At 46.6% G+C, this 15,673-nt stretch overlaps 1 long non-coding RNA gene across 3 annotated transcripts in view; it reads right to left on the bottom strand.

Annotated features, from left to right (window-relative positions):
- The window catches only part of LOC106507125, a 267,777-nt gene that overhangs the window by 4,236 nt on the left and 247,868 nt on the right, over positions 1 to 15,673 (bottom strand). The window lies entirely within an intron of this gene.

Here is a 15,673-nt window from a genome sequence, read left to right as displayed (position 1 = left end):
GCATTTTCACAGCATTGAGTATAAACAGGGAGAAACTTATCTTCTGCAAGTGATTAGGAGTGGCTTTTCGTGGGTGTCTGTGAAATGACAGATTGTGCAATTTTTAGAAAAAAAGTTTATAGAAAAAAAAAAAAACCCTACAGCAACCATATTTTGACCTTGAGGGGAAAAAATATGCTGGTTTGTTTATAGCAAATAAACTCCTCTCCAAAGTTTACGTTTGGAAGAACCCTGGTTGGCTGCTCATAAAAGGAACAGAATTGTTTGATTACTGGGGTTAACGTTCTTTTACTCACGTGAAAATACTGTCTGTAATTCGATTAAGAAGTGATTTCAAAAGAAAGGGTGACGACGGGCTTAATCGCAGAGTCAATACAGGCACGATCTGATTTTATGAGCCAGCTATTAGAGCAGCTTTGGCATTTATGTGTGATGCGCCGGGTAGGACGTAGCCGCCAAGAGTCATTTGTGTCCGCCGTCTGGACTAATTGAGCGACAGTAATACAGTGCTGCTTTTAGATAAACAATAGGTGGCAGAGCCCCATAGGTCTCGGCAGGGAGCGTGTTTGTGCCTTTCCAAGAGCGACTGGCCAAGCTCGCCTGCCTTAGTCATTCCACTAAGTCAAGTCCTTTAAATCAACTAAATTGAACGCAGATTTGACAGGGAAATCAGCATGCTGGTTGGACAGCCCTGAGCCCCCTCCCAAGTCTCATTCAAAGCAGGGGGCGTGGGGGTGGGACGTTAGCAAAGCGGGGGAGCAAATGTCACACGGTGGTCACACGTGTTGTGTCATGTGCCGAGCGGACCGACACGGAAACATCGCAGCCCAGCTGCCCACTTCCGTGACCTTGGCAGATACAAGCCGGGCGAGGACAGCCGACCTGAAGGCAGCAGAAGGGATGTAAGGAGGGGTCGAGGCCCCCACCTGTTGGGGGCGACTCTCTTTAGGAGCAGGAGCTTCTCCACCGTTCTCCCTCTCATCCGAAGGTACCCTCTAGCCAAAGACCTGAACCTCTACTCTGTGTAGAGATTAAGATCTCTTGTTACAAAGAAGAGAAAGGCCTCACAGGCTGGTCTCCTTCAAGTCACTTTATCTTAACTCAGGTTCACACAACCACCAGGTTTTGCAGGTGCCAATGGGGGGCTGGAGGGAGGCGTTAAACACCTCTTGTCTTTCCAGCCTCCGGCTTCCCCACCCAACTCAGTCACACGTTCTAGTTAAGAGCCATGTGCTGGCCTGGCCAACACAGCTTCCAGACAGGTTTGCTGTGCCCCTGCCACACTAAACCCCCTTGGCCATTATCAAGTCGCGTTGCCCCGGTGGGGCTTTAGGAAGTGGTGCGCAGTCCAGCCACTGTTGCTTGAGGTCCTGTGCTGGCTGCTGCGAAGCAGGAGATAAGATGGGTCCAGGTCCCAGATAAGATGGGCCGTGCACCTGTCACCTCTTCCCTGTGAGCAGATGTTCAAGAGAAAGACTCTAGCAGGAGCAAGGAGGAGCATCCTGCGTGGACAAAAGATAGCGGCCACCCCGTTCTCATTCCTGAGGTCAAGGAGACCTCGGGAACTACACACTCACAGGAGGTTCCTCGGGGGTCAGAGAAGGGAGGGGCACCAGACCCCAGTACATCTCGTCCACCTCCCAGGAACCCTGGGGGTGGAATCCATCGTGGCTGAAAGAGGGGCGCACACGCAGGGGAGGGCCCTGCGTCAGGCCAAAGGATTGGGGGGGGTGGGGGTGGGGCTCAAGGCCAGACGAAGCAAGATGATTGGCCAGAGGGAGCCCGGAAGGACCGCCCCCACACAAGTGATGGACGTGACCTCCAGAGCAGGTGCGACCTCTTCGGCTCTTGCTCTTTCTCCCTCTGTCTCTCTGCACACCCCCCGCAGAGCCTGTCTGTGCTTCGCCACCCCTACCTTCTCTCTCTTCTCTCTTGCACTTATCTGCTCACTACCCTCAGGCTCTCTGCTAAATTCTTTCTCCAAAGGGTCGAGTTCTGGGGGGCCTCCGTCAAGTGGTGAAGGTTCAGTGTTCTCACTCCACAGCCCCCCCCCCCAGAGCGGCTGGGGAGACATCCTCTTGGGAGACCAGCCGTGGAGGCTGAAGTCTTATGAGGAGACAGGCAGGCAGACAAGTATCATACGACAGAGTCTTGCCCCCGGGAGGCACTTCAGGAGGCCGAGTGGCTTCCTCTGTGTCTTAGCTCATTCTCTGTGACAAAAGACCACAGCCTGCGTGGCTGAAACAACAGATGTTTACCCTTCACAGCTCTGGGGGATGCAAGTCCAAGAAAAGGCATGAGAGGATTCAGTTCTTGGTGACATCCTGTTCTTAGCCATGTGGCAGGTAAAGGAAGCTTTGGTGTCTCATCTTCTTTTTATTTATTTATTTGGTTTTTTTTTTTTTTTTTTTTAAACCATTGCACCTGCAGCATACAGGAGTTCCCAGGCTGAGTCCAATTGGAGCTGCAGTTGCCAGCCAGGCCATAGCTACAGCAACTCGGGATACAAGCCGCATCTGCAACCTACACCACAGCTCACGGCAACGCTGGATCCTGAACCCACTGAATTGGGCCAGGGATCGAACCCCATCCTCATGGAAACAAGTCAGGTTTGTTACCGCTGAGCCACAATGGGAACTCCGATCATCTTTTTAGAAAGGCTCTAATTACCATCCTGGGGGCTCTGCCCTCAGGACCACACCTAAACCTCATCACCTGCCAGAGGTCCACCTCCAGATGCCATCACAGTGGGGTCGAGGCTCCAACCTGTGTATCTGGAGGGGACACAAACATTCAGCTCTTAGTTCCCAGGGTACCCAGCCCCAGATGGGCCAGTTCCCTCTCCGGCCACAGCCCTGACCTTCTGGGCATCTGTATTTCCCACCCACTACGCCACCATTTCTGTCCGTTTCTCTGATTGAAACCACTGGGACAGCTGAAAACTACCTTTCACCCACCCTTCAGGGAGCCCCCCGGGTGCTGCCCCCCGGGGACGTCAGGGTCGCCCGGCCTGAGAGTCTTCTCCGTCTTCTCTAAATGTCGCTTCCTGACCTTCTCCCGTCTTGGGCACATTCTAATACTTTCTGTGAAAAATATCCGTGATTGCTAATTTTCTGTGTCAGCTTGTCTGGACTGTTTGGTTAAACACTGGTCTGGATGTTGCTGTGAAAGCAGCATTTTTTTAAAGGCAGGATTAACACTGAAATCAGTAGACTTTAGGAGAAGCATCCCCTCCAAAATGGGGGCGGGCTCAAAGGGGAAAGTGTTGAGCCAAAGAGGGTTATGCTCAAGCCTTACCATCAAATGGAATTTACACTGCTGGGTTCCTGCCTTTATTGGGACCCACAACCCTTTCTCCTTCCGAGTTCACCCACCTGGAATGGGAAGGTCTATCCTTCGAGGTCCATCCTTTGAGGGTCCCACTGTATTCTGGAAGCAGGTAACTTGTAGTCTGGTTTCATGGGTTCCCAGATGGAGAGGAATTTTGCCCCAGGTGAATCATACCCCAAGCCATGATCACTCACTCCTTATTTAGATGAGATTTAGGACTTAGACTTGATACCGGAATAAATTAAGACTTGCAGGGCTCTTGGGATAAGATGAACATATTCTGCATGTGAGAAGGGCCTGAATTTTGGAGGGCTGGAGGGTGTACCATCATGGCTTAAAATATGTCCCGCAGAATTGGTGTGTTGAAGCCCTAACCTCAGAACGTGACTGTATTTGGAAATAGGGTCACTGCTGATAAAGTACGTTGAGACGAAGTCATACTGAAGTAGAGTATGGCCCCCTAACCCCATATGACTTGTGTCCTTATTAAGAGGGATGATTTGGACAGACAGACAGACACACACGCACCAGGGAACACCTTGTGAAGACTGGAGCCCCGCTATGACAATCCAGGGAACTGCTAGAAGCTGGCAGAGAGGCATGGAGCAGACATTCCTCCAGAGCTTTCAGAGGGAGCACGGCCCCACCCACACCTTGATGTCAGATTCTAATTTCCAGAACCGTGAAACAATATATTTCTGCTATTTAAGTCACCTGTTTGTAATACTGTGTTGCAGCAACCCCACCAAACTAATAGTGTCCCTTCCTTGTCACCTCTGCACTAGCCTGCTGGACCCTCACCTGGAAGCCCACCATGCTGGACACGCCTGTGTCACAGAGGGGCGACAAGAGGTCCTGCCTCTTGGCCTCCCCGGCCTTTCCTTCCTGCCACTGACACAAATATCAACACACGCAGGATGCAGCCACGTGGGGATTGGTCTGGCCCCAAGTCTTACAGCATGCTTTAAAAATTAAGCCAAACATCATTAAGTGGCATAAGCACTTTAAAAGTATCTGAAACATGGAAGTCCCATTCCTCTGAAACACACGTTAGTGTGAAAAAGTGAAAGGAGAGAACACAGCCTCAAAAGTTGTGTCTTCTTTCTGTCCATCAAAATACTGGGAACGTGAGGTCCCAGTTACTCAAAAAGACCCATGTGCTTCTTAACTAGCTCTGACCAGAAAGATCCAGTTTCTTGTCTTTATTCCAAAGACTGTGTCTGATGGAACATGGAAAAGAAAAACACCAGTTTAGGAATTGAGGAGCTGGATTCAAAGCCTGATTGGGTTTCTAATCAGCTCTGTGACCTGAGTTAAAAGACTCCTCAAGCTTTTTGAGCATCACCTTTCTCATCCATAAATGAAAGGAAAAACGCCTATCTCAGAGGCTACAGACTTTGCTTTAAGTCACTTATTTTCTCTGGCCTCTGGCTCCTGGAAAGGAGGGAGCATTTCAGCATAAAATACTCAAGTCCTGGAGTGAGACTCCATCCTTATCGGCTGCATGAGGAAGGTCTGCCATGTGGATGATCCACCAGAAAGAATAAAAAACTTGGGAGGGCAGGGAGCCCCCCTGGTCCCCAAGGCCAGGAGTGCCTGTCAGCCCCCCAGAGAGCATCCATGTTTTGTGGGGCCTGGAGTTTCACCAATTTGGGGGCCCTTTTTAAAGGAGTGGAAATCCTAAATACAAATAGAAAAGTAGGCAGGGGACACCAGGAGAGCGGAGCCAGGACCCTGGGCAGTGCAGAGAGAGATGCGAAAAAGGACAGAGAGCAAAACAGAAAGAAAGATTCTCCAACACCCACCCCGAGCTGATTTAATATGGCTGGAGCATCAGTATAGTTCCATTCAGGTGTTTGTAACCGACTACTGGCAAGATCAGCTTCCCTTTTTGTTGTGGTTTTGTTTTGTTTTGCTTTTCTGTTAACTGGTTGGACACAAGTGCCTGTTCAGATCTCAAAATATTTTGTCTATTTTTTCCCTTATGTGATGCTAAGGATGAATTATTTTCGTATCAGAAAGCCCCCACATGCCGCCAGGGCCCAGCTTTGGACCACATGTGGATCGGCCCGCTGGTCATAGCAAACCTGGGCTGACCCACCAGCACCTGTTCCCACGAAGCCTGGGGACAGCTGTTCCTGCAGAGGAAGGGGACAGCACCAGGAACTTGGCCTGAAGGAAACCAGGTGTGGGAAGGAAGGAGCCGGTCAGACATTCAGTCGGCACGTGCTGACTGAGCACACCACCACCGCGGTCACATACCTGAAGCCCCGGAAGCCACATAGGTGTGAGAATTCAGAATGTTCCAGATTTTACCAGGACACTCTGATGCACAAACCATCTGATAACATCCCAGAGGGGTCTGAGGCAAAATTCCTGGGTATCGAACACGTCAGTATTTCTTCACTCGTGGTATCAGCAAAATGTATGGCTATTCACTAAGTGGGATAAACAGAGCCTTATATCCTTCACATGTGGCCACCAAAGCAGTTAAAAAATCTCTCTGTTTTCAGAGCCTTCTGGATTTTAGATTTATGGATACAGGACTGTGGACTTGGGCCAGGTGCCAAGAGGTGTTCAAAGTGCCCCAAGGCCCACAGACAGGCGTCCACAGAACCTGGGGGTCCTGCAAGGTGAATAGGTCCCTCTCTGAGCCACATCAGATACAGGCAAAAGCCTCGTGGGAAGAAGGCAAGATTTTAACAGAAAAAAAGGGAGCAAAACAATAGAAACGGTGTGCTTAAAAATAAAATCTCTGCTAGAAAAATCATATGAGGGAGTTCCCACTGTGGCTCAGCAGGTTAAGAACCCGACTAGTGTCCATGAGGATGCGGGTTCAATCCCTGGCCCCACTCAGTGGGTTGGGGATCTGGCGTTGCCATGAGCTCTGGTATAGATTGAGACTCAGCTCCGATCCAGCATTTCTGTGGCTGTGGTGTAGGCTGGCAGTTGTAGCTGTGAGAGTCAACCTCTAGCCCGGGAACTTCCATATGCTGAGAGCGCAGCCATAAAAAGACAAAAAAAAAAAAAAGAAAAAAAAAAAGAAAATCACACAAGGAATAGAGGACCTGCCCCTGCAATTCCTGTCATCAGGAGCTCTGGTGTCCTGGAGGGCCTCAGCTATGGTTGGAGATGTGAGACCAGGCAGGACACAGGTGACGCCACCAGATAGAGGCAGAGCCCAGTGGGAGGAGACCCACGTCTAAGGGCCTCTGCAATGTGTGTGTCGGGCTGGGGGGACACGGGGCACTGGGGGACAGAGAGTCCAAACATTTTCAGATCTGAGAGCACCTGCAGGTCCTGTTAGCTGTGTGTGATTGTTTGTACGTGTGTTTGCGTTTGCACCTACAAACTTGGGAGAAAAGGCTTCTTCCACCCATTTAGGTTGAATGCTCAGGGCCTGCAAATTAACTGACAGGAGACAGATTAACAGGAGAAAAAATATGGTTCATTTACATGTGCCTGTGGGAGTTCTTGGTAATGGGTAACGTGCTGAATCTTGGAGGTAAAGGTTAATTTACCAACTTAACAGAAAGGGGAGGGGGGCGGGGCCTTGTGGGAAACTGGACCAGGTTTTGCTGGGTTTTCTCAATGCTGATGGGAGAGGCCAGTCCGCCTCCTTCCTGAAATTTGCAGGAAACCCCCTTAAAGCGGGGCTGGTGGCAGCTGTATTTTTCGGAAGGTTCTGCTTTGGCCAGATAAGGGACATTCAGATAGGATTTCAAATATTTTCACTTTAAAATAATTTTATACTCAAACTATAATTATATATATATATACACACACACACGTATATTATATATATATACACACACATACATGTGTACATACATAGCAGTTCATACAAAAATGTATAAATATAAAAAGTACATATGTATATATGTATGAAGAAAGAAAGAAAAGAGTTGTTTCCCAGTAGCTCAGTGGGTTAAGGATCTGGTGTTGTCACTGCTGTTGTGCGGATTTGAGCCCTGACCCAGCTTGGGGTCAGGTTTGGTCTAAAAAAAAAAAGGAAAAGAAAAGAAAGGAGGAAAAAAAAGAAAAAAATGTTTCTAGTAATCAGGCATGAGCTACTGATTCACAGGATGGTTACAGCATTTCTGCACCTTCCGGGTCCACAGTGAATCAGCTCCAGGAGGAGGCCGACATCACTCTTCACTTCTATCTTCTCAATCTCCCTCTGTCTTTTCTCTCATCCTCCACCATTTGCTCCCTTGCGGCTGCAGGCTCAGGCCAGGGACAGCTGAGGAGGCGGAAGGGCAGCGTGTGAGTGTAGGTGTGTAGGGGTGCTTTGCTGAGGGTCCTTATTTTCTGATGGGGCAGCCTCAGGCTCTTAGGTCCACCTGGAGTGACAGAGGAAAGGAGTTCCATGTGGCTCAAGTCTCCGCCCTCTGAGTCGATGGCCCAGGGACTCTGAAGCACCAGTAGGGCAGGTCACCTTCTGGGACGTGTCAGCAGGTGGGGCAAGACCCGGAGGAACCTGGGCTCTGACCTCACTGGGACCCACAGGCTGGGACACGTGGCTGTAGACTCCCTGCTGAGACTGTCCACAGAGTCTAAGAACGCTTACCTCTTGCTACATTGCTCTCCTCCCCTGACTCCCCCATAGAGCTCCCAGAGGTCATCCTGCACTTCCGGGCAAATAGCTTCGGGATGTTTCTCTCTCCTCTCTCTCACCCTTGGGAAGGTAGGGGAGATCAACTTGTCACTCCCAAATATCTCTTTGGCACACGGCTTATTTCAAGCTGAGAACAATCAGCACCAGAAAGACTCAGGAAGAAACTGACCTTGCCCCTAACTACCTAAAAGCATTTAGACAGAGGGCAGGTTCCCAGAATAGAGCTGGCACCAGAGACATTCTCAAAGATTCCTGGCTGGGTCTGGCGGGAAACACGAGGCAGAGCCTAAAGATCAGAGTTGACACGGGTCCCATTGTCCCTGCAGGGCCAGCACACATTTACTTTCCAAACACTGGCTTTTCCATCTGCACGCCTTCCTCCCCTTTGAAGTCCTAAACCACCACCCAGCATCCCTTTCTGTCTTTGGCAGAAGACGCTATTTAAGGAGAGGGCTTCAGCCATTGCAGCCAGTGAAACAACTTTCCTGGGTCCCTCCCATGTATACACGTTATTCACCTTTTGTTGGATTTTCTCTCGTTCATCAGTCTCACGTCAGTCGAATTCTTAGAGCAGAAGAATAACCCAGAAGGGCGGAGGAAAATGTCTTCCTTCCCATCCAGGGGGACCACCCCTCCGGGCTCTGAATCCCATCCCACATCCTTCACCCCGTTTCTCCACTGCACACCACCCACCCGGGGCTCCCTGCACGTAGCCAGGATTTCACCAGCAAAGGGCAAGGCTGCCTGGGGGCTGATCTGTTTCTAAGACAAGGTGAAGACATTGCAGAGGGAGGGATAAAGCAGCCCTGGTCAAACTTGCGGCGAGTCTCTCGTGAGTGTTTTGCTTCTCTGGGTAGGAACGCCCCTGCTCCTGTTTATCTGGCCCAGGGGAAGTGCTGCGAGTAGACCTCTTGGCTAACAGGGATCCCTTTGCTCTGTGAAGAGGGCGATTACTAAACAATGACACTATTACCAAAGGAGCGCGGAGCTGGCTGGAGCCAAGCGATCTTGTACTCTAGGTTTACAGAGCTATAATTATCCAGAGTTTCAAAACACAATGGTATCTGCTGAAAGGGAAGGAACCAAGCAGATGAATGAGGCACATCCCGTGGACCGATGACTCCACGTGAATGGGGTGGCGATGTTTTTCAGTGTCACTCAAATTAACAAATGTGCTGAAAGGTTTAAGCAGAACAAATGCACAGGAGGCGGGGGTGGGGGGGAGTCAAATCAAGAAGAGGGATCTGTTTCCTAAGACCAACAACAGACTGGCTGGAAAAAGCATATTCCGGGCTGCTGCTGTGAACAGCAGTCAGGACGAATGAAGGCTTATGAGGGTTTGCCACGTGAAAATTGAAGCGTTTTCCAGTTGCCCTTTCATTTCAAAATAAACTCTTTTAACCTCCAGGGGACCCTGTGTGGAGGAGTGGGGGGAGTGGGCGGCCTTACTGGAGAGGTCCATGTAGTTTGCAGTTCTGAGGCCGTGCTGGACTGGAGGCACATCATACAGTTTGGTGGAAACTGGTGGTCAGGAGAGACCAGGGCCTTTAGCCTAAAAAGAGATTTGGCCCATACAGTAGAATTGGACTCTGCTTCGAGCATGCAGGTTTCAGTATGCCCTCTTCAGTAATGATCTGTCCCCAGACTAAGGATGGGCCACATGCTCAGGGCTCTTGAGGACTTTTTCAAGATCTACAACCTAAGTCAAGGTCTCTAGCCCACCTACTGCTTATGTTGGGGAAAAGTTCTTTCAGACAAAAAAACTAAAGGAAGAGTTACGAGAACAATGACAAAAACAGACTTAGAGGAACCTCTCGTTCAGGCTCTCAGACCTAAGGCAGTGTCTCTTGCACAGAGTGAGGGTCCAGCTGGGGTGGTGGGGGAGGTTGTTGGTTGCAGATTATTCTCTCAAGTGATCTCCCTGCCCACCTGCTTGTGGGCTGTTGCAGCCATGACACACAGGAGCTTGGCTCAGTTCTGAAGGCAGAGCCTGGGGAGATGGGATTAAGATGGCAGAACAGAAGGACTGGAGCTCAGCTTTTCGCCTAAAAACAACAAAATTACAACCAAATGCTGACGTGAAAATCGAAGCGTTTTCCAACCAAATGGACTGAAAACTTTCAAAAAGATATGCTACTCCAGAAGACAAAGAGGAGGCCACGTCAAAAGGGACACATACAAATTGAGAGTAAGAGGATGGAAGAAAATACTCCTTGCAAATGGGAATCAAAAGATAGCTGTAGTGGCAGTACTCATATCAGACAAAATAGACTTTAAAATGAAGAATATCTTAAGAGACAAGGAAGGTCATTACATAATGATCAAAGAATCAATCCAAGAAGAAGATATAACAATTTTAACTATCTATGCACCCAACATAGGTTCACCACAATATATAAAGCAACTGCTAACAACCTTAAAAAGACAAATCGACAACAACACAATCAAACTTACAGCAATGGACAGATCATCCAGACAGAAAATCAATAAGGAAACACAGGCCCTGAATGAAGCATTAGACCAGATGGACTTAACAGATATTAATAGGATATTCCATCCGAAAGCAACAGAATACACATTCTTCTCAAGTGCACATGGAACATTCTCTAAGATTGATCACATCCTGGGCTATAAATAAAGCCTCAGTAACTGTAAGAAAATTGAAATCATATCAAGCATCTTTGCAGACTACAGTGCTATAAACTGGAAATCAACAACAAGAAAAACAACTGAAGGCAGAGCCTGGAAGTGATGTGTGTCATTGATGGTGACACAGCAGGACAGACAACGGGCGCATTGGGAACGTGGAGGCTTCCCGGGCTTTCCCCAGCTGCCCTGGGTGGTCTCTAGTCGAGCCCCGTGCTTCAGTGGGTCTCTTCCCACCTCCGTGCCCTGTTGGTCCCCTCCTCTGATCGCCCCACCCTTAAGCACACTAAACACGTGGACAAAGCACTTGCTAGCTTTCTCTTACTCTACACAGTGAAAAAGTTTAGATCTATTTATCAACTTTCCCAGAGGTGTCAGTCTCTTAATTGTTGCAAAAGGAATATGATAGAAACATGAAAAAAATCAGTAATTAAAAACAGTTACTGGAGTTCCTCTTGTGGCTTAGCAGGTTATGAGCCTGACTAGTATCCATGAGGATGCAAGTTTGATCCCTGGCCTCGATCAGTGGGCTGAGGAGCTGGTATTGCCGTGAACTGTGGTGTAGGTTGCAGATATGGCTCCAGTCTGGTGTTGCTGTGGCTGCGGCATAGGCTGGCAGCTGCAGTTCTGATTCGAACCCTAGCCTGGGAACTCCATATGCCACAGGTGCAGCCCTTAAAAAACACCTCATAGGCTCAAGGCGCAACCCCTGGTACCTCAGAATGTGACTGTACTTGGAGATACTACCTTTAAATAGGTGAATAAGTTAAAATGAGGTCATTGGGACGGCCTTAATTCAGTCTGACTGATGTCCTTATCAGACAAGGGGGTTGGGGCACAGACACACACCCAGAGAAGGCCGTGCTGGTGAGGAGACAGTAGAAGGTGGCATCTACAAGCTCAGGAGAGAGGCCTCGGACGACATCAGCTCCACCAACCGCAGCCCCGGGAAGAAATCACCTCCTGCTGCTTAACCCATCTGGTCTGTAGTACTTTGTTACGGCAGCCCTGGCAAGCTAATCTTCCCCCCAATAAACCATTTGCCCTGGAACCATTGACTTGGCATCTGCTTCTGAGAAATCCAAATTTAGATTCAAAGTTTATTGATTTTTTTTTTTCAGATTTTCTTATCCCCAAAGATGCCCTTGAAGCTATGCATTACCTTTTAAGCATGGCTATAGCTTTGGTATGCAGTGGCTGATAGTATAATGTTAAGTTTTGATATGTAGTATTATTATTTAACTTGAAGGGTTTTTTTATTGTTTTATAATGATTTTTATTTTTTCCATTACAGCTGTTCTGTCAGTTTTCTACTGTACAGCAAGGTGACCCAGTCACACATACATGTATACATTTTACTTTCTAACATTATCATGCTCCATCACAAGTGACCAGACATACTTCCCAGTGCTATACAGCAGGATCTCATTGCTTATCCATTCCAAAGGCAATAGTTTGCATCTATTAACCCCAAGTTCCCAGTCCATCCCACTCCCTCCCCATCCCCCTTGGCAACCAACAAGTCTGTTCTCCAAGTCCATGACTTTCTTTTCTGTGGAAAGGTTCATTTGTGCCATCTATTAGATTCCAGATATAAGTGATAACATATGCTATTTGTCTTTCTCTTTCTGACTTACTTCACTGAGTAGGAGAGTCTCTAGTTCCATCCATGTTGCTGCAAATAGCATTATTTTGTTCTTTTTTATGATTGAGTAGTGTTCCACTGTGTATATATACTTCATCTTCCTAGTCCAATCATCTGTCGATGGACATGTGGGTTGTTTCCATGTCTTGGCTATTGTGAATAGTGCTGCAATGAACGTGCGGGTGCAAGTGTCTTTTTCAAGGAAAGTTTTGTCCAGATATATGCCCAAGAGTGGGGTTGCTGGGTCATATGGCCGTTCTATGTATAGTTTTCTAAGGTACCTCTATGCTGTTCTCCGTAGTGGTTGTACCAAGTTACATTCCCACCAGCAGTGCAGGCGGGTTCCCTTTTCTCCACACCCTCTCCAGCACTTGTTATCTGTGGACTTACTAATGATGGCCATTCTGACAGTGTGAGGTGGTACCTCAAAGTTTTGATTTGCTTTTCTCTAATAATCAGTGATGTGGAACATTTTTTTCAGGTGCTTATTGGCCATCTGTACATCTTCTTTGGAGAAATATCTATTCAGGTCTTTTGCCCATTTTTCCATTGGATTGTTGGCTTTTTGTTGTTGAGTTGCATAAATTTGTATATTTTAGAGATTAAGCCCTTATCAGTGGCATTGTTTGAAACTATTTTATCCCATTTTGTAAGTTGTCTTTTTGGGGTTTTTTATGGTTTCCTTTGCTGTGCAAAAGCTTGTCAGTTTCATTAGGTCCCACTGGTTTATTTTTGCTTTTATTTCTGTTGCTTTGGGAGACTGGGCTGAGAAAACATTTGTATGGTTGATGTCAGAGAATGTTTTGCCTATGTTCTTCTCTTCTAGGAGTTTGATGGTGTCTTGTCTTACATTTAAATCTTTAAACAATTTTGAGTTTATCTTTGTGCATGGTGTGAGGGTGTGTTCCAGTTTCACTGATTTACATGCAGCTGTCCAGTTTTTCCAGCACCACGTGCTGAGAAGAATGTCTTTTTCCCATTTTATGTTCTTGCCTCCTTTGTCAAAGATTAATTGACCGTTTAGGTGTCTGGGTTTACTGCCGAGTTCTCTGTTCTGTTCTACTGGTCCGTATGTCTGTTTTGGTAACCAGTATACACTGTCTTGATTACTGAGGCTTTGTAATATTGCCTGAAGTCTGGGAGAGTTATGCCTCCTGCTTGGTTTTTGTTCCTCAGGATTGCTTTGGCAATGCTGGGTCTTTTGTGGTTCCATATAAATTTTTGGATTGCTTGTTCTAGTTCTGTGAAAAATGTCATGAGTAATTTGATAGGGATTGCATTGAATCTGTAGATTGCTTTGGGTAGTATGGCAATTTTTACGATATTAATTTTTCCAGCCCAAGAGCATGGAATATCTTTCCATTTCTTTGAATCCTCTTTGATTTCCTTGCTTAATGTTTTATAGTTCTCAGCATATAAGTCTTTCACCTCCTTGGTCAGGTTTATTCCCAGGTATTTGATTTTTTTAGGGTGCAATTTGAAAAGGTATTGTATTTTTGTATTCTTTTTGTAATATTTCATTGTTAGTATACAGAAATGCGACTGATTTCTGAATGTTAATCTTATATCCTGTTCCTTTGCTGAATTTGTTGATCAGTTCAGGTAGTTTTTGGGTTGGGTTCTTAGGGTTTTCTATATATAGTATCATGTCATCTGCATAACAGTGACAATTTTACCTCTTCTCTTCCAATTTGGATACTTCTATTTCTTCTGTTTGTCTGATTGCTGCGGCTAGCACTGCTAATATTATGTTGAATAACAGTGGTGAGAGAGAGCATCCTTGTCTTGTTCCAGATTTTAGTGGGAAGGCTTTCAGCTTTTTCTCCATTGAGTATTATATTTGCTGTGGGTTTGTTGTAAATGGCTTTTATTATGTTAAGGTATGTTCCCTCTATACCCACTTAGTAAGAGTTTTGATCATGAATGGATGTTGGACTTTGTCAAATGCTTTTTTTGCATCTATTGAGATGATCAGATGGTTTCTGACTTTTCTTAATGTGGTCATTTTAAATATTTTCTATTTTCCACAATAATTTCTTCTTCGATTCCATGGGTTGTTATAACTTGGAAGGAGCCCAGGCTGGCCTTCTGTGCACTCCAGCCATGGCATATGTCACTTCTTCTCACAACCCACTGTCCAAAACTAGCTATAAGGCTCCACCCAGCCACAAGAGAGCTGCAAGCACAACCTACCATGTGCCTGGAAGGGATGGGAAAACCATTAACTAACAGCATTAATTAACCACACAACCCAGGCTACATGGACATTCTTTCATGTCTTTCCTCTGACATATGTGCTAGAATGTCTGCAGAATAGAGGATAAACCGGGGATGGAATCATGGGTCATCTTATGAACACATCTTCCATCTCGGAATCTCCAAGCTGCTCTCCAAAACGGTTGTGCCTAGTTTCATTTCTACCAGCAGTGCCCATAGATATTGCTCGTGCCCTTACAATGTGGCATATTATTAGATTTAAACTTTCTTTACAAATTGGTAGGTATGAAACAGTATCCTGTGGTTTTAGTCTCTCCCTGACTAATAGTCAAGGCTGGTCAAGTCTCTTTTAAACCACCTGTCCCAAGTCTGTTTCTGTTTTATAAAAAGTAAAGGCTCATTCCCCATAGATGACACACCACTCCTCTAAAAGGAATCCATGAATTTGAACAAGACCTCAGATATCTATTTAAGGAACAAGGTTGAATTTAAAAATGAGCTTTATTGGGGGTCAGAAAACATTTTTGTAACGGTGTTTTTGCTATTTTTTTTTTCTTTGCTGGCTGTATGGACTCTGTTAAGACTTAGCTCTGATTATGTACAGCAAAAGCAGCCTTCTGCAATGGTGTAATTTTGCCCCGATAAAATGGGGCCAAAATGTGCAATGGTTATCATTTTCATGTGTCACAAAATATTCTTCTTTTGATTTTTTCCCCCAACAATAAAAAAAAACGAAAAATCCTCTTGAGTCATGGGCATATAAAAACAGACTACAGGCCATATATGGCCCAGGAGCCCTGGCTTCTTAACCCCTGAACTATATCTGAACTTGACCTGAAAGACTAAGAATAGAATCGAAGGCATACTCAATGTATCACAGCGTTCAAACCCCTCTAATGACACCCCTGTTAGTGCACCCCTCCTTGCAATGAACACTGAGGGTTAAAAATCTTGGCTGGGTCTTTCAAGTCTCTTTCCTCCTCTTCTACCTTACAAGGATTTTCTTAGATGAGTTTCACAAACATAGTTGGGTCCAATAGTCCTATAAGATTCTTTCTGCATTCTGGCTGCCTGGCTGCTTCACACAGCAAAAGCCAAAGGCACAAGCCTTGCAGCCTCTGCATAACCAGACCTGACTCGTCTCTCATCACTGGTCCAAAACCCCCATACTACCCATCACTACATATACTTGCGAAGTGCTTTACAAAATGATTTGT

Source organism: Sus scrofa, chromosome 7, assembly GCF_000003025.6.
Source record: "Sus scrofa isolate TJ Tabasco breed Duroc chromosome 7, Sscrofa11.1, whole genome shotgun sequence".
Classification (NCBI taxonomy): domain Eukaryota; kingdom Metazoa; phylum Chordata; class Mammalia; order Artiodactyla; family Suidae; genus Sus; species Sus scrofa.
The sequence above is the reverse complement of the archived record's forward strand: the minus strand, read 5'-3'. Positions and strand labels throughout refer to the sequence as shown.